The following is a 19,302-nucleotide window of genomic DNA, read 5'->3' as shown; positions in this document are numbered from 1 at the left end:
GTACTTGGCATGGTCTTCGCCTTCAAATGGAACATGGAAACAAATGGTTCATTTGTCTGTCCCTGGTGTAATAGTTCAAGGCAATTTTTTTCCAAAAAGATTTGCATAATTTCTTGACGCTGAAATGTTCTCTAAGAAATAAGACAAATGTAGCTGTGATGCGAGATGCTCTGGACAGGAAATGAGTCACAGTCACCTCCAAAGATGTAAAGTTCAGGCTATGTGAAGAGCTGACTAAGGGTTTCTTGAGATCCAGCTGTATTTTTATCCATATAATGATCTTGGCACAGCCATAATCTATCATGACTATCCCTTGACCTGTCCTAAAAATGAAATATTGCTTCTTATGATATAAAATGTCAATGTCACATTTGAATGTCTAAATGAAGCAGAAAAGGAGTCACATGGCACAACTTTTACAAAAATTGAAATTCTAGGGTAACGTTTCACTATTTTTTTAATCTCTTCATTTCTTGTAAGTTATTTTTGTGTGTATGGAACCCTTCAATAAATTGTACCAATATGTCACATGCAGAGATAATATAGCAGATGTGTAAAAGAATATTGATAAATTAACTGACTCATCCTAAACAAACGATAACATTTATATGATCCTTGACATTGACAGTTTCAAGTATATTAATATATCTGATGTTAAATTTATAGTCCTTGGGTCATAAATGTTAAATTTATAATCTTTAGGTCATAAATGCCTTATCTATTCAAATAAAACCCATATTACTGGCTATACTGGAGCTAATTTTAGCTAATAGGTTTTTAGCTAATAAGTTTCTTCATGGAAGTTTCATATTCACTGACTCTTTTAAAAAATCTATTATGCTGTCAAAGTTTTTTCATAGTAGTGCTTCTATTCAGACAGAGGTTGAAAGTAAACTATAGTGAAATGCTTTGGGTATTAAAAATACCTTTAAGGAGAAATAACCATGAGAATTTGACAGCTTTTTATGCAAATACATTTACAGTATGGTGTTAATCCATTAAAATGATGAATAATTATTTTTCTTAGCCATTGTCATGAACGTTTTTATTTCAATAAATTCAATCATACGTCGTAACTATGAATGTGTAAAATGAAGTCTGTTTCCTTATAGCAAATCATTGATTTTTGTTTTTGTGTGTGTGTCTGTGTGTTTATGTATGTGTAGTCTTTCCTCATGCCTTTTTAAATGACTATTATTTTAGTAATAAGAAAAATAATACCAGATAATGAGCAACAAAAGAAAAATATGCATTATCAACTTTCTTAGCGATGTGAATGAAAATAACAAGAATTACACTTCATTGTTAGTCGCTGGAGGCTTTCTTACACGGCGCCATCCTCCCCCGCTGCTTGAGCCCTCTCTACTCTAAGAATTCTTGGTGAAGCAACTCCAGGATCCCAGGAGAAGCCCTCTAAAGAAGGATGCAGCTGCTGGAAGGAAAGCACCAAGAGTTTGAGGTATGAGTGTGCAGAACTGGTGAAAGAAATCCAAGGGGATCATGGTGGAAGAAAAGATTTGCTCAGCTTGGGAATGTAGAGCTTCCATTCAAATCCTCGGCGTGCCTTATTGCTTACTTTTTATTACTGAGTAGATTATGTTCATATCTGAGACCAAGCCTTAGTTTTGCAGCTGTAAAATGGAGATAAGAATATGCAGTGGTTCCTGCTGGCCTGGTGGCATAGCGGCTAAGTTTGCACATTCTGCTCAGCGGCCCACAGATCGCCGGTTCCAATCCTGGGTGCAGACCTAGCACCGCTTATCAAGCCATGCTGTGGCAGATGTCCCACATATAGAGAAGAGGAAGATGGACAGGGTTGTTAACTCAGGGCCACTCTTCCTCAGCAAAAAGAGGAGGATTGGTGATAGATATTAGCTCACGGCTCATCTTCCTCAAAAAAAATTTTTTAAAAAATAGAAAAAATAAAAAAATAAATAAAAGAGAGTATACAGTGGTTTATAAAACCTAAATAAGATAAAGCATGGACAAGTAGTAAGCAGATAGATTCATGCATCGTAGGTATGTATGAAATAACGGAACTAAAATAATTAATATAATTTAGTTCCCTTTTGAGTTCTCTAAATGATTTGCATCTATTAACTCAATAGAAATTAAAAGCAGCACTGTGAAGCAAGCTGGAAATATTTTTCAAATATCAAAGAGCCTAGTTTAGCCTGTTTCTAATTGAAAACAATCCCCAATACTCCATGATGTGAATCTCCATATATTTAATTGTATCGATAATATATTTAAATATTACCCTGTGGTGAATTGGTAGTCTTTCAAATGTGATTGAAATGTAGTCATAAGGGATATGGGTAGATACATATTCAACTTAAAATTGGCATTTTTGAGGAAACCACTGTAAATAACAACTCAATATCACAGAGATTTTATTTTTCTCTTCATAGAATAGTTTTTGTTGTTATCCACATGAGAGAACATTGTGATATATGAACAGTAAATTCAATGTTTCATGAAAATAAATGCATTTTAGTTTCATCAAAGATAATTCTGCTCCTTTGAGTGTGCAAGAAAAATTGTATGTCTTGAAATTACTGCTATGTAGCTGCAATTCTGTAGCTTATACAGAAATATTACATGTAGTTTTTTCTTATTCATAGATTATAAAACACATTGTGTTTTTAGACTTGCTGGGAATCATAACATTTTATCATACATGAAATAATATGTCAGTTTTGAAGTTGTTTGATGGCTATAAATACATTATATTATGACAGAAGGCGTTAAAAACAAAGAAAAATAAAAGAAAAATCCCAAAGGAAAATCGTGTCACATTCTTGCTCTACTCCTTTGCAAAATGACAATCTAACATAGACTATTTAATCAAAATTAACATCTAACTTGACTCAATGTCGAAGAAATAATCCATAGGCTAAATGTGAATATGCAATGTAAATAACGACCGTATGTGATTTTATATCAAATTTTAATATGAGATTTACTAATAATAATAAATTAAAAGAAGCAAGAATATTGCGTCATCCATGTAGTCTATTTGATACATTGAATCAATTAGAAGTGTATTAGCCTGTAACGCTACAGAACTAGATTCTAGAAATAGCAGCCAACAGTGGTTTTTGAATCAAACATTCACGTATGTCTATAGGCATCTGTGGTGCCATTATCCATTTTGTGCTCCTAAAGACCCATTACAAACACCAATTTAGCATTTGTGTACTCATTTATGTGGCCACTTTTGAAAATTGGCCTCTCTTGATACTCTAATAAGCAGCATAACTCAGAGCAACGCTTTGCAGACCAAGGATGAGGTGGCGCATGCTGACTGCGGCCCATACATTATTTAGCACTTTTTATCCTAGTGCATAAAGTCAGCACACCTAAAGCAAATGAATGGGACCTAAAACTATCCTTTTAGAAGCATACAGCTATGGATACATACAATTTTTTTTTATTCTTTCGTACACACATATATTCTGTTTTTCTTCAGTGTTAATGTTAATATATTTTAGGTTCAAGTCTTCAAAGTTAGGACAACATAGATTTTATTCCGAGAGTCTAATGCAAGATAAATGGCTAATGTAAAGTCTTATTTTCCTTTACAATAAGATTTTTTTTCCACATTAAATTTTATTTTCACATATAGTGTTAATTTTATAAAGAATTAATGTATTCTTTTAATTTGACAGTTCATATGATTTTAAAAAGCCATAAAAATCAAAATTTTCTTTACCTATTCATGTTCCCTCTAAGCGAAAGTACATTTGGGGGATTTTTTTTATTATGTGTAAACTATTATTTAAGATAATCCATTTTTTAAGCCATTGGCCTTCATCTTTTATTAAAAGATCTGTCTTTCCTTAATAGACTATTCTCTGAGGCTTCATCTCATCAAAATTCCCCTTTAATTTGAGCTGTATTACAAGTGGAAAATGTCCGCTTACTTCCTCATTTTTTCTGTAAGCCACTTTTGCAGTCTGTACGTTTGCTATGACACATCACCATTCCCTAGAGTCGAAAAGTCATCTCTCTCCTCACTCACTTGCGATATAGTGTTCACCTTAAAGATAAACAGATGCGGTTCCTGACCTTAAGAATTTTAATATCCAGGTAATGACAGACACATCAGGTTTAAATTTACTCTACCATCGTGGGGACTGGCTAGATGCTCCCCCTTCCTTCTCCTACTCCTGAGTATCCAGAAGGATGGCTGCTGGGTTGGTGCTACAGGACTTGTTCTGGCTGATGGAATTTCATCATAAATGATGCATGCTGTTTTTTCCCCATATGACCTTTGGCTTACTCTTTCTTTTTAAACAGGTCAGCTGAATGCAGGATTGAGTGACGGACTTTGAGTAGTTCCTTGGGGGTGGTAGAGCTACCAATTGGAAAAGCCCCTTCTTCCTTAATTACCATGCAGATATCTACTCATGAAGCACCAATCAGGCTATGATAGGAGCAAGAACTAAACCTCAATTTCTTAAGCTGCTGAAATTTTGGAGGGTTTTATTGTTTGCTTGTTTATATCACTGAAACAGAACCTATCCTATAGGGGAGGAAGACAAACCCTCTACCCTCTGGGCCCTTCTGGCTCGGCTGTGAATTAAAATGACATGAGACGGAATAACAGGAGAAAATCAATCAAAGCTTTTTAACATGTATACATGGGAGAGACTCAGGCAAACTGAGCAACTTGACAAAATGGAAGAGGCTGTTACCTTAAACATTACCTTCCACTAAAGACAAAGGAGGAAGTTGGGGTTGGGGGGGAGTCAGTTATGGGAGATTACCAGAAAAAGACAGTAGAGTGAGGTTATTATGCAGATTTAAGGTCCTCCCCTTCCGATAAGAGTTTCCAGAGATAAGGTCATCCTCCTCTTCCTGGTACAAGAGGGAGACATCTTTACTGATGGAGATTTCCTTTACAAATGTAAATATCTCTTACAAAGGCTAACTTCTACTTGGTTTTCAGAACTTCTCTCCTGTCTGCAGTTTCTTAAAAGTAATCAGCCCAAAATAATCCTCATGCCAAAGAGACACATTTTGAGGTGGCCAGATCCGATCCCTCACACCTGACTAGAACAGATACGTGTAAGAAGTTCTGTAACAGAAATTTCTTTTTGGTTTTTGTTTTAGATAAGGCTCTTTGGATTTCAAAGAAAAAATAATTGACTCTCTATATGCCCTATTTCCCTTTCTTTGCATTTCATGCTCATCTCCATAGGTGCCACCATCAACAATTATAGCCACGATCTAAAAAATATCCTAGAAGGAAGAAATCACACGCCCAGATTGTTGCTATCATACACCAAGGGCTAATTTTGCCTGTGTACTATTATATGATCAGATAGCTCTAGTTTGTACATGGCCCCATTTTCAGAATATGTAATCTTAAGATTTCCATTTTCCTCAAATCTCCAAATCCACATCTTTCCTTTGCCTTCAGAATATTAATTTGTCCTATAATATCTTGAGAATTCCAAGGCCATTAGATATGCACTCCCTCATCCTACTTCAACAGAATCTATATGTAAGTCTGCCTCCATCTGAGCATGCATTTTCTCATTGCCTCCGTTAAACATGAAAGAAGTATCTCCACTTCTTTGTAACCATGGGAATTGTATGCTCTGAATTTCATTTCCTTTAAACTTCTTGGAGACTATTCACTTCACAAGACATTGTCTCTTTTGTCACTCCCTATTGCCGCTCCTGCTGATTCACTGTCATTAACATTTAGATGGGCTCTAGTTTTTTTTGTTTGGTTTTGCTTAACTTATAGCCATAAAAACAACTAGCTCAACCTTAATTACTGCCAAATCACTTCTCTACCCATCCCAATCTGATATTTGTTCCTATGACGTTAAACTTGCCGTCAGAAAAATTCTTACTAATCACCATAGTAGTTCACGTCATATATCAATTTTTATTTGCTTAACCCATAAGTAGCATTTCTTTTTTTTTTTAAAGATTTTATTTTTCGCCTTTTTCTCCCCAACCCCCCCCACCCCGTACATAGTTGTATTATATTCTTCATTGTGGGTCCTTCTGGTTGTTGTATATGTGGGACGCTGCCTCAGCGGGGTTTGATGAGCAGTGCCATGTCTGCGCCCAGGACTCGAATCAACGAAACACTGGGCCGCCTGCAGCAGAGCACGAGAACTTAACCACTCGGCCACGGGGCCAGCCCCAGCATTTCTTTTTATGCTTTCAGTTTTATTGAGAAATAATTGACATATAGTACTGTATATGTTTATGGTGTACAACATAATGACTTGACTTACATATATCGTGAAATGATTACCACAATAATCAGCAGCATTTCTTCATTTTGAACACTTATAATGGCATCTATGAATACTAAATCCACCCAATTTTTCTTCTCTATCTCTGGATATTTCTTCCAATCTACTTTGAATTTTCTCGTCATCTCCTTACTTGTAAGTATTGGGAAATTTTAGGACTCTATTTGAAGTTCTCTTCTCTTTATATTCCACAACATCTTCTTGGGGTATCACATCTTTTCCAAGGCAATTGTCTAGGATTTTCTTCTGATATCACTCACATTTTTATTTGTAGTTCAGACTTCTCTTTAAACTACAAAGCCACGAGAATACACGCTACCTAATGGGAGAGAATTTACCTGTTTTGTTCTCTATTATGTCCCAGTGCAAATAGCAAAATTTAGCCTTAGTATACATTCAGTAGTATTTGTTGAATAAACAATATTCAAGTTAAACTTATAACTGTCTATTAAACACATTCTATTCAAAGTCGATATTGCTGTTGGGGATTGGACTTGGCCACCCCAAGATATGGCTCTTTTGCATGGAGATTATTTTGAGCTGGTTACTTTTTTTTTTTTTTTTGAGGAAGATTAGCCCTGAGCTAACTATTGCCAATCCTCCTCTTTTTGCTGAGGAAGACTGGCCCTGAGCTAACATCCATGCCCATCTTCCTCTACTTTATACGTGGGACGCCTACCACAGCATGGCTTTTGCCAAGCGGTGCCATGTCCACACCTGGGATCGGAACTGGCGAACTCTGGGCTGCTGAGAAGCAGAATGTGCGAACTTAACCACTGTGCCACTGGGCCGGACCCTGAACTTGTTACTTTTAAAAACTGCAGACACAAGAGAAACTCTGAAAAGTAGAAGTTACCCTTTGTTAAGAACCATTTACATTTGTAAGGAAATCTCCATCTGTAAAGGTATCTCCCTCTCTGTACCAGGATGAAGGAGGGATGACCTTATTTCTAATAACTCTTATCAGTGCGGAAGGCAAGAACCTAAATCTGCATAATAACCTTACTCTTTTTTACTATACTTTTCCAGTAGTCTCCCATAACCGACTCCCTCCAGCCCCAAGATCCTCCTTTGTCTGTAGCTGAGGATGGTATTTAAGATGTGAACCTCTACCACTTTGGCAAGTTGCTCAGTTTTCCTGAGTCTTCCCATGTATACATGTTATAAAGCTCTGTTTAATTTTCTCCTATTATTCTGTCTCATGTCTATTTAATTCATAGCCTGGCCAGAAAGACACAGAGTGGGTGGAGGAAATATCTTCCTCCCCTACATTGCTAAAACTGAACTCACCAAATGCTGATATCCACATTTGTGCAGTGCACCATCAGTGTAAATGGCACGGCCATCTAAGCAAGTTACTTTAGCTGAAAATCTAGTTACATGCCTAACTTTACTCCTTCCTCCATCATACATCAAATTAGTAATCAAGTCTTGTTAAATTAGCCTCAAGTTTTCAAATCTTTCACTTCTCCCTTATCTATTGCAATCATTATAGTATTTCTTCCCTCACTTAAATTACTGTAATAGGCCCTAAGATAGTCTTTTCTTGAACTGATTTCCTATCTTGTGAACACACACAACTTGAATGATCCTGCAGAAAAAATAATTTGCATATTTTGATTTTATTTTAATATCATAATCTCAAATCCCAAATATTCTCTTTACATTACGTGGAATTATTATTCACTTTCAGTAGGAAGTTCAACAAATTCTTCTAGACAGTGTGATGGGGTTCAGGGCAGGCCACCCCAAGATGCACCACTCTGGTTTGCAGATTATTTTGAGCTGAACACAATAAAGGCTCAGAAGACTCAGGAAGAGCATCCAACCTTCCCCCCCACAAACTGCCTAAGAGAATTTAACACAGAAGGCTGTTCCAGGAAGAAGCTCATACCATATGATAGCTATAGTATGATGTAAATTAGATGTGATAAAAGGACACTAACAAACCTATTTTTTTGGCCCAGTAAAACCTATTTAAAAAGCATTTGCATTCCATCTCTATGTAAATTGTCTTCCTCCCCTTTGAAGCCCAAAATCACTATCCCCAATGTCTTCCTTGTCTGTAGCTGAAGATGTTTAAACAGGCAATCTCGGTCAGAATGTGCGAGAATCCTCATGACAAAGAAACGTGTTTTGGGGTGGCCAATTCTTATCCCTCACAGTAATAAAGAATTTTAATTTATTGGTTTTTTTCTATATTTAAAACATGATTTTACTACATGTCCTTTTACCTTCCAAACTCAGTTTCTACCGGGTTTCTCCCATGTATACACATGCTGTTAAACTTCACTTGATTTTCTCTTGCTAACCTGCCTTTTTGATTATTTGGCCAGCCATTAGAACCTTAAGTAAAAGCGGGGGTGGCTGGGGGGTGGGGGGGGAGAATTCTCCCACTTCCCCAACAATGGCAATTCCCTAACTTTCTTAAAATTTCTTTTCTCTTTTAACTTCTACTCCCCTATACACACAATTAATGTTTTCAGAAGAAAAATAAGATTTGATTAAACCTGTGTCATTTCTCTACCTCTAAACTTGTCTGAATTGCACTTGTCTTATTCCTTACCTCCTCTTACAACTAAAGCCATGTCCCTCCTCTCATAAAAAGATAACCTGAGTTTTTGTGTTCTGGATTGCATCAATCCTTACCTTTTACAAAAACTTAGCTCCTAGTATAATCCTTTTAGTCCTCTGAATCTTGAACCATACATACCCTTCAACATACAAATATGCTCATGGTGATTTCCTCCTTAAAGGCCTTAAATACTATCTGCTAGCATCTGTTACTATCTATACTAGATGTTATCACCATACCATCACCAAAGCTAACTCCTTTCTCTATGCTCCAGGCTTGTGAATTAAACTGATATTTCATAAACTGATAGTTGATAAAGCCCATTGCCCAAAGACCTACAGAAACACATCTGTAGTGAGAGAATGTTAAGTTTATTCACTTACTGCAGCAAGGGAAAACACACACCATGAGAAATCATGAGACGTCTCAAAAAGGAAGAGTTAGGGAAGAGTCTTCACAGGAACAGGATTGCTGGAGCTTGTTCTTGGATGGTCCAGGAAGAAAATGGTCAGAACTAAGGAGCTGTAAACAAAGGAGTTGCTGGAACATTCAGCAATTTTATCTTTTGAGTCCCTGAAGTGCTACTTTTAGATTAATTTGTCTCAGATCTCATCTTAGAAGGGATGGGTCCAAAAAAAGTATTAAAAGTATTCGAATGCAAATAGTTTGTGATGCATGTCACGGCCTGTTGGAATAGTTTATCTGTCTTGTGAGTTGGAAGTATTTTGCAAGTTGTGATTTCTGTTTTAATTTTAGTTATTCCCCTCATAACCACTTGCCAGTAGGACCATTTTTTCAGCTGATCACTTTAAATCTTGATATGGGTGTCATGAAGTTATTTTACATTTAAATACTTTTCAAAAACAAGACAAAAACAAAAAACATAGAATCATTTTCTACAAACTTGATATCCCCACTCTTTCCCTTCTCGGTAAACGACAAAACTATCCACTGCAATATTAGAAACATAACATTGTCTAGTGTTTTGATTCTTGATTTTCTTCATTCTCATGGACATTTTATCAACGTCTGTCATTTCTAAGTCCAAAAGATGTCTCAAATTTTCCACCTTTCAAACTGCCACTGCATCTGTGCTATTCCAAGCCTCTTTTTGTCGTCTCCATGCATGTAGAGGCTTATAAAAGAAAATCAAACATGTCACTTTCATGCTTAATGTATCCAATGCTTGCATTTTACTAAAAATAAAATTCCTTAGCCTAGAACATGAGGCTCGGGTTACTCAGGACCTGCCTACCTGATCAATCTTCCCTCAGACACTGGCCTTACTCACCTCTAAGCTTTGGCCCCATGGCCCTTCTTTCAATTCTTTGAAAATGCCAAACTCTTAAATAATAACTATATTTTTCTAAGTCATTCCCTCGCTTGATCTGCTCCAGAAACCCTCTTTGTACCACTGCACAAACTTTCTAATGGCTGATCTCTTTGCCTTTTCAGATTTCTACTTAAAGATAACTTTCCTAGAAAGACCTTCAATGAAGAAGACTTTTCGTTAGTCAAGCTCTACTGGTTATTCACACAGCACTTACTTTTTCACTTCTAGTTGCGTGTCAAGTTGGGAGGCAGGGGAAGATTATAGTCTCTGCTAAATTTTAACATAAAAAAGCAAGGATTATGACATTTTACTATGTACTATGAATATAGTTCTTAGTGTAGTATTTGCCATGAAGTAGATTTTCAATAAATGTTAATTGTATATACAATAATAATATTGATAATAATGATTATAAATATAACACATTAATAATACCAGTTCATGAAGCTAATAAACAACATAATTAGGATCCTACCTTAAGTTCCTAAGTCTATGACTAATCATTTAACATATCGCCTCTCTTCAAATCATTGATTTTCCAAAAGACCACAATTAATTTATTCTACTTGTGTGTCAGCTTCCTTCTTAGGTTTGTTTGAAAAGAGATATTTTAATAAGATTCTTCAACAGTATTTTTACTCATTTCATCTCTATGTCTGTAATTCTTTTTATTTTCGAATACTCCACATGTATTTACTTTAGTCAGCTGTGTGGAGGTTAGTTTGATATCCCCCTGAATGTTTTGGGGAATTTAGAAATCACATTGTGGTTCCTTGCAGAATACGTATCATTTTGATACAAAAGAGTATCATGCTCACTTTTACCTTCTCTGCCCTAGAAAACTTTTTAAATTGTTATGCATGTAAAAAGCATTATAAAATATTCTATGCATATAAAAATATAAAATGAACATCACAATCAACATAACTATCAAATTTAAAGAAATATACCATTACAGTACATAGATTTACATCTCTTACACTTCCCTCTCTAGGTAGTATAGGGGAGGAAGACAAATCCTCTACCCTCTAGGTCCTTCTCCTGGTCTGCAAATTAAATTGACATGAGACAGAATAACAGGAGAAAATCAAACAAAGTTTTATACCATGTATACATCGGAGAAACGTGGGAAAACTGAGCAACTGGCCAAAATGCCTGAGGTTGCCACCTTAAATATCATCTTTAGCTAAAGACAAAGGAGGATCTTGGAGGTGGGAGGAGTCTGTTATGGGAGATTACTGGAAAAAACACAGTTTTTTAAACTGTGATGTAAGGTTATTATGTAGTTTTAAGTCCTTGCCTTCCATATGGACAAGAGTTTCTAGAGATAAGGTCATCCCCCTCTTCCTGGTACAGAGAGGAAGACACCTTTACAGATGGGGATTTCCCTCACAAATCTGTCTCTTACAAAGGGTAACTTCTCTTTGCTTTTCAGAGCTTCTTTCATGTCTGCAGTTTCTACAAAGTAACCAGCCCCAAGTAATCCTCATGACAAAGACACGTGTTTTGGGGTGGCCAATTCTGATCCCTCACAGTAATAAAGAATTTTAATTTATTGGTTTTTTTCCATATTTAAAACATGATTTTACTACATGTCCTTTTACCTTCCAAACACAAAAATTCCTGTCAATCTTTTACCAGTTGGAAATGAGAAACAGTTATAATTGTAGACATTTCAGCTTTCTCTTGATTTCCTTTCATTCTTGCTTACATATTGAGTCATTTTTTTGTGAGCTCACCTCTTGAGCCAATCACAACCATAGCAATGAAGGTACACCAGTAATATTCAGTTATCTAAATGAATTGCTTAAAGGCAAGATTCATGAGGTATATTATATGTCTTCCACATTATGGCAGGCAATATTTTGTCAAAGGTTTCCCTACTCCATAATGTAAGGTATGGTCTTTTTGTTTGTTTTTGTTTTTGTTTTGAGGAAGATTAGCCTTGAGCTAACGTCTTCTGCCAATCCTCCTCTTTTGCTGAGGAATACTGGCCCTGAGCTATCATCCATGCCTAGCTTCCTCTACTTTTTATACGTGGGATGCCTGCCACAGTATGGCTTGCCAAGTGGTGGCATGTCTGCACCCAGGATCTAAACCAGAGAACCCTGGGCCACCAAAGCAGAAAGTGTGCACTTTACCTCTGCACCTCCAGGCTGGCCCCAGGAATTGTCTTTTTAACTTTCACTGCCCACCTTGAACTAATGTCATGTATTTATGTGTATCATAGCCAGTCCACACATAAAATTGCAAATTTCTTTTACTTTGGTAAAAAAATGACCCTTAGAATAATAAACATTTGTTTCTTTTAATGGGGCTAGATTGAGATGGGCTTGGTAAGGAAAAACAAATATTTGAAAAATAACAACTTTTCTACCATGACAAAATTTTGCATATACCACTATCTTTCAAAAACTAGGCCTCGAAAGCTGATTTTTTAAAATAGATTTTTGTTTTCTATTTCCTTAATTTCTGCTCTTTATATTGTCTTCCTTAAAAATACATTTAGTTTGTTTGTATAGTTTATTCGGTATCAACAATCATTGATTTTCAACATTATTTTATAATTTAAGCACTTCAAGCTATAAATTTCTATCTAATTATATCCAACTCTTTTTAGGCATTATATTTTTATTATCATTTAATTCTTAGTATTTTCTAGTTTTATTGTGATTTCCTCTTTGATTCGTAACTTCGTTTCCACTGTGTTGAATAATTTCCAAACACATGAGCTCTAACTTTCAGTTTTCCTGTGTTACAGATACCTAAATTAATCTTATTAAGTAGAGAATGTCAACAGTGCAATGCTGGTGTTTAGATTATTGTTGAAACACATTTTATCGTCTAAGACACAGTCAAGCTTTGTCATTTTCTCATGTGTACTTGGGAAGAATCTATCATATAAATTTTAAATATGTAGTTTTTACACGTACATTGACATTCCACTAGTCATTTTTCAAATTTTTCTGATCTTACAAGTATTATAAAAGTTTTGTCTATCAAGTATCACAGAGGTTTTTAAGTTTCTCATCAGGAGGTAGGTTTGTCAATTTCTCCATTTTTTAAATTTTTCTCTAAATTTTTATTATTTTTATTAATGCAATATTAGAATGTAACTTCTTGGTCAATTGAAGTTTTTATAATTACAGTTATGACCAATATCCTTGATAATAAAATCTGCCTAAAAATATACATTCTCTGTTATTCTTATTTAAACCAACTTTGTTTTTTTCATATTATACGTTAAATATTGATCTTCATCTTTTTTACTTTCAAGGTGTATTGTTGGCAATCTTTTCATGGTACTCTACATGTTAACTTCTTTTTTTGTTACTTGTATCTTATTTAAGAAATAGATTGAATTTGTGTTTGTAATGATACTGTTTTTTATCTGTAGAAGTAAAATTTGACACTTTAAGAATCTTCTGTCTTTATTAAGATTATCGTGTTTCTTCTTCCTATTTAAAATCTTTTACTTTTTTAAACATACATATTATCATCTATTTTTTTCTATAATTTCACTGTCTGGAGCCGTAGGACTTAATTGTACTCATAGTATTCTGCTGATTTCACTCCTTTTATTTTGTAATTTTATATTGTAGTTTCATATTTTTTTGATCTTAATAAAACCTATAAAACTTGAGTTGATAGTTATTCCTCAAAAAGTATTGCATTTTTTTATGACAGGTACTGGGATTGCTACATGCTCAGGACTGCTTTCAGTTAATGATGCTTTTCTGAGTTTGGGGAAAAACAGTTATTGAAAATCGAAAAGGTAGGTGTGTTAGAGAGGTCATTTTGTAATTAAAATTTCTCAGAGTGCCTTTTTATCATACATTGTTCAGGTCTCAAGGACTTCTTTACTGTCACTCTGGTTTTTTTTGAGGAAGATTATCCCTGAGCTAGTATTTGCCACCAATCCTCCTCTTTTTGCTGAGGAAGACTGGCCCTGAGCTAACATCCCTGCCCATCTTCTTCTACTTTGATATGTGGATGCCTGCCATAGCGTGGCTTGACAAACAGCGTGTAGGTCAGCACCCGGGATCTGAGCTAGCAAAACCCAGGCTGCTGAAGTGGAATGTGCAAATTAACCTCTGTCCACCCACTGGCCCCTGTCACTCCACTTTTTGCAGCCTATTCTTAATATGATTGTCCTTTTGGCTACATGGCTGCCTGTGGTGGATTTTTTATTTCCGCATTCTAACTTTGTTAAAGTCCATGCCTTCTCTCGTTCTCCTTGGGTAGTCTTTAAAAATGCTATCCTCTAGTCTGCTGAAATTAGCCAATCCCTCTAGCAGCTCAAATTTTTCTTTCAGCTTTCAAGTCTAATTTCAAGCCACCTCTTTGTTCTTGAATGTTGTTTGTTGCTCTTATTTTTAATATCAGAAAATAATTAAGCTATTTTTTTGCATTTAACATGTTTTTCTACTTATTTTTATGGCAAGAAGTTGTGACTTTTTAGGATATTGGACTTCCAGAAACAGAATTTTCATTATTCATTTTCTGTCATAGAATATTGGAATAATTATAAAATATCAGAGTCAAAATGTCCTCAAAATTAATTGGAATAATTTTTCTCTCAGTGTCAGAGTTCATCCTTTAATGGTTCTGTGAGATAATTATCTGTCATCTGCTTAAATACCATGGGAAACTTCCTGTTCTATGGCGGAATGTAAATATTTCAATTTTTTCCCCACACATTAAGGCTTAATTGTCTTCCCATTAAGTTGTACCTTTGAGCCTCTTACTGTCTTTTTTTGGTATATGTGAAATTCCTTCAAATGTAATGTCAACTTTCATGCCCACAAATCGTATTCTCATGAAACAAATCATATAATCTTATGCATCCAATCTCCTGAGTACTTAATAAGAGGAGAGACAAATCTCAAAATTATGATGTATGGTTACGGACTGATCACCATACCTTCTCTGGGGACCACTGACAATTGTAAAATTGTTGACTCAAAGAATACTGTAAAAAACAATAATCAATGTTCTGGATCATATTTTAAACATTTTTAAAAGCACTTTAAAATAGATCTTGAAAAATACAGCCTCTTAAGAAAAACTCAATTAAAAAGAACATGTGAGTTTTGTATATTTTTCGAGGATGAGCAAACCGAGGCTTGGATGAAGCAGTGAAATCAAGAAACTCTTTGAAAATGGGTGTTCTCCAAGGAAAACTGCAGGGAGAAGTAGAGAACTGTCAGTAGGAGACCCAAGGTTGATCCTAACTGACATTTTAGCGCACAGAAAAAGCTGATTTCTAGAATAACTCTTAGAAAGGCATAGAAATGCAACATAATATATGCTTGTTCCCCTGGAGAAGTGCTCCCAATAGTAAGAGAAGGCTATGTCATTTAAACTGGATGTTCAAGTTATATGCATTTAGGAATTCATAAAGCCAAATGAACCCTACGTGTAAAGTCAAATGAAAATGAACAGACAACAAAGAAAATGTTATAAAAGGTAGAGACTCCAGTGATTTTTCTTTCTTTTTTTTAAAAAAAATAATATTCAGACTGAATCTTGCTTATGGATATTTATAGAGTGTCTGTTGGCTCTCATTCAAGGTCCTGCTCTTAGCTCCCCTAGGATCAATTCACTTCAAAATAAATTTCAAAGATGGTTTACACAGTGTTTTAAAACATCTATCAGGATGTAAGTTGAATTTTTCAGATGTCTTCTAAGATGCTGAGTATGATACAATAAATTTACAATGCTTTTGTTTTTTATCATCTTGGGATACTTATTTTTATTGATTTATGAAAATATTTATATAGAACGCATTCTTCAAGCACCAGATGCATACTTTATCTTCCTCTGCCTCCACTCAGTGTAACATATATATAATATCCTATAGAATGGCAAAAATATTTTGAAGTACATTGTGAGAAAGTAGACTCAAATATACAATTTAATGGATTAATCTGTAGCCATATTCCTGGGATATTTACTTATTTTTGAATTCAGCTTGTAATAAAAAATATATGTCCCTTGAAATTACCTTCTCTTTAATGACATCCAGAAGATGTGAAATAGTCCTCCAGTTCTTTCTGGTATAAATTGCTATAAAGTTATGTAACTTTAACAACCAATCAGATAAAAACATCATGGGTCAAAATTATAGGTCACTGGGGCTGGCCCCGTGGCCGAGTGGTTAAGTTCGCGTGCTCCGCTGCAGGCGGCCCAGTGTTTCGTTGGTTCGAATCCTGGGCGCGGACATGGCACTGCTCATCAGGCCACGCTGAGGCGGCGTCCCACATGCCACAACTGGAAGAACTCACAACGAAGAATACACACAACTATGTACTGGGGGGGCTTTGGGGAGAAAAAGGAAAAAATAAAATCTTTAAAAAAAAAAAATTATAGGTCACTAAGAAATTTCATATTGAACTATTCACACTGATAATGTAAATACAATTTCGTTATGGACGTGAACTTCATCTCCCAGCCACTACATCTCTTGATTCTAATTCTCCATTTTTTTCCTTCCAGACCATATCAACATGGGTTTAGATGTCATTAAATGAGCACTCGTGACTGTCTGTATTCTACCCATTATTTTGACTTGGAATTGGAATAAATTACTTAACAGGTTGTTTGGATGGTCTGTGTTCATGTATTAGCCAGTCTATGCTTCATTGTAAGTTGACATCAAGCAAGATCTTAGCCTTAGAGATTCCATGGTCAAATAAGTTTGGGAAACTTTTCATATTTTATTTCCCTCTTGGAGATTCAGAGTACATTTTGTTAGTCTAAAACAATGATAACTCTTGTCCAAAAGATATATATTTTAAGAACTTGTTTAATTCAGTGTTGTCTTAATATATTTGGAATAGAAAATATATTGCTTAATCCTCTAAAGTTTTCTAAACACAACTTAGAAATGTTTCCACATTACAACTAATAAAAATCTATCTAAATTTGAGAAAGTAATCATTAAATTAATAAATATATAATAATGTAGATATTTTAATGTGCTATGAGTTAGTGTATATATTAAATGATGCATAAAATTAATACATATGTAAATATGTTAATACATTATAACCACATGAAAGCATTTATACTTGATAGGATTGGAGAGACAAAAATAAAACTAATATAGGGGCTGGCCTGATGATGTAATGGTTAAATTTGCGTGCTCCACTTCGGCAGCCCAGTTTGCAGTTTTGGATCCTGGACATGGACCTATGCACTGCTCATCAAGCCATACTGCGGCGGCATCCCACATACAAAATAGAGGAAGATTAGCATGGATGTTAGCTCAGGGTGAATCTTCCTCACCAAAAATAAATAAATAAATAAATAAAACCAATATAAAATCTACCCCTTCACTAATTTAATAAGCAAGTCCTTCAGTGTAGGTTCAGGAGACCTCTGTATCCTATCAAGACATTTTGGTCTCTGTCTTCATGAAGTTCATAATCTATCTGGCAAGTTGGTATATAAATAACTACGGAATAAAATTCTATAAACACATTTGACTATTGAACATAACTTGTTCAATGGGTTCAGAAATTATATGTTTATATAAGTAAGTCACCTTATTTGAGATGAGAAGAAGTGATAGAGATTAACTCATATATTAATTTATGGGGAAATTAAATATGTGAAGATCCTATTGTGCAAAAGAGAGTGGAGTGCATTTGAGGAACTGAAGGAAGACTGGCACGGTTGGACATATAGACTAAGGATAATTTGGTTCATGATAAAGCTGGAGAACAGACGACATTGAGAATACTCTGGGGTTTGATGGTCAATTTAAGGATTTTGCAATTTAAAGGAAATTATAAAGACAAGCAAATGGTTTTAAGCTAAGGATCTAAGTTCTTTTAATTTAAAACATTCTTCTTTTAGTTTAAACACTAAATTTGAAGGGGGAAAAGTAAATATAGGGAAGCTTGTTAAGTCACTTCTGCAGTAGACTGGACTACCAGGGTAATAATGGGTTGCTTCCATGGAGTTAATATTTGGTCTCTGCATTCAAATATGAGCATATATTAATTATATTATGTATCCAAGTATATTTTTATATATTGGTATAGATTGATGAGGTATATATTAAATACATATAGGTATTTAAATATCTATATATTTCTTATTATATATTTCTATTTTATTTTGTATAAGTATATATTATATTTGTATAAGTATGTGTATATAATATATTTAAATATATTTACATATGTATTCTTATTTGAATACTTGTAAATTTAGAAATATTCTTCTCAGGAAGAGCGATATAAGCATGATTCAGTTTTTCTGGACTGAGTAACTGATCTATACCATTTACTAAGAAAAGAAACATTAGATAAGAATCAAGTTTTGGTGGATAATTTGAATATTTAATGTCAGTTTCTGGTTTTACTCTAGTCAGTAAGTGTCAAACAAAATCTTCCAATTGTTCAGGCCTACATAGCCACATATAGAATCTTGAAATTGTCCTTGATGTTTTCTCATGCATTGTATCAGAAATACCACTTCAATCTTCAGAAATATCAGCATCCTAAAACTTGACAGCACCTCCGCAGCTAACATCCTTGTCTGAGGCACTTCATCCCTTAGTTAAATTATTTCAATAGCATTCTAACTGTTCTACCTGTTTTCTTCCTTGACCTCTTCAATTCTAAAGATGAGCCAGAAATTTATCCTATTAAAACGTAAGTCAATTCTTATCATTACTCTACTCAAAACTTGCCAATAATTTCTATCTTACAATAAAAACAAAACCACTTATAATGATGTGTAAGGCTCTACTAATGAGGGCTCCCATTATTCTTTTCACTTTATCATTTTCTTCTATCTCCCTTTCTCATCCCTCATCGTCATCTCCCTCACTCAGGCACTTTGGCTTCCCAGTAATTTCTCAAACAATCACATATCTGCCTCAGGACCTTTGTACTTGTATCTGTTGACTGTACTAGTTTTCCCCCAGGGAATGTGAACACTAGTGGTTTTTTCACTTCTTACATAAAAGTACCTTACCTGGACACTTCATCTAAAATTTCAAATCTTCCCAAATATCATCATCCTTTCCTCAGTTAATATTATGTTACTAATAAATAAATTATGAATTAATAAACACATTAATTTTTGGTTTGTTC

Source organism: Equus przewalskii, chromosome 20 (assembly GCF_037783145.1).
Source record: "Equus przewalskii isolate Varuska chromosome 20, EquPr2, whole genome shotgun sequence".
Lineage (NCBI taxonomy): Eukaryota > Metazoa > Chordata > Mammalia > Perissodactyla > Equidae > Equus > Equus przewalskii.
Note: the sequence above shows the minus strand (reverse complement) of the source record.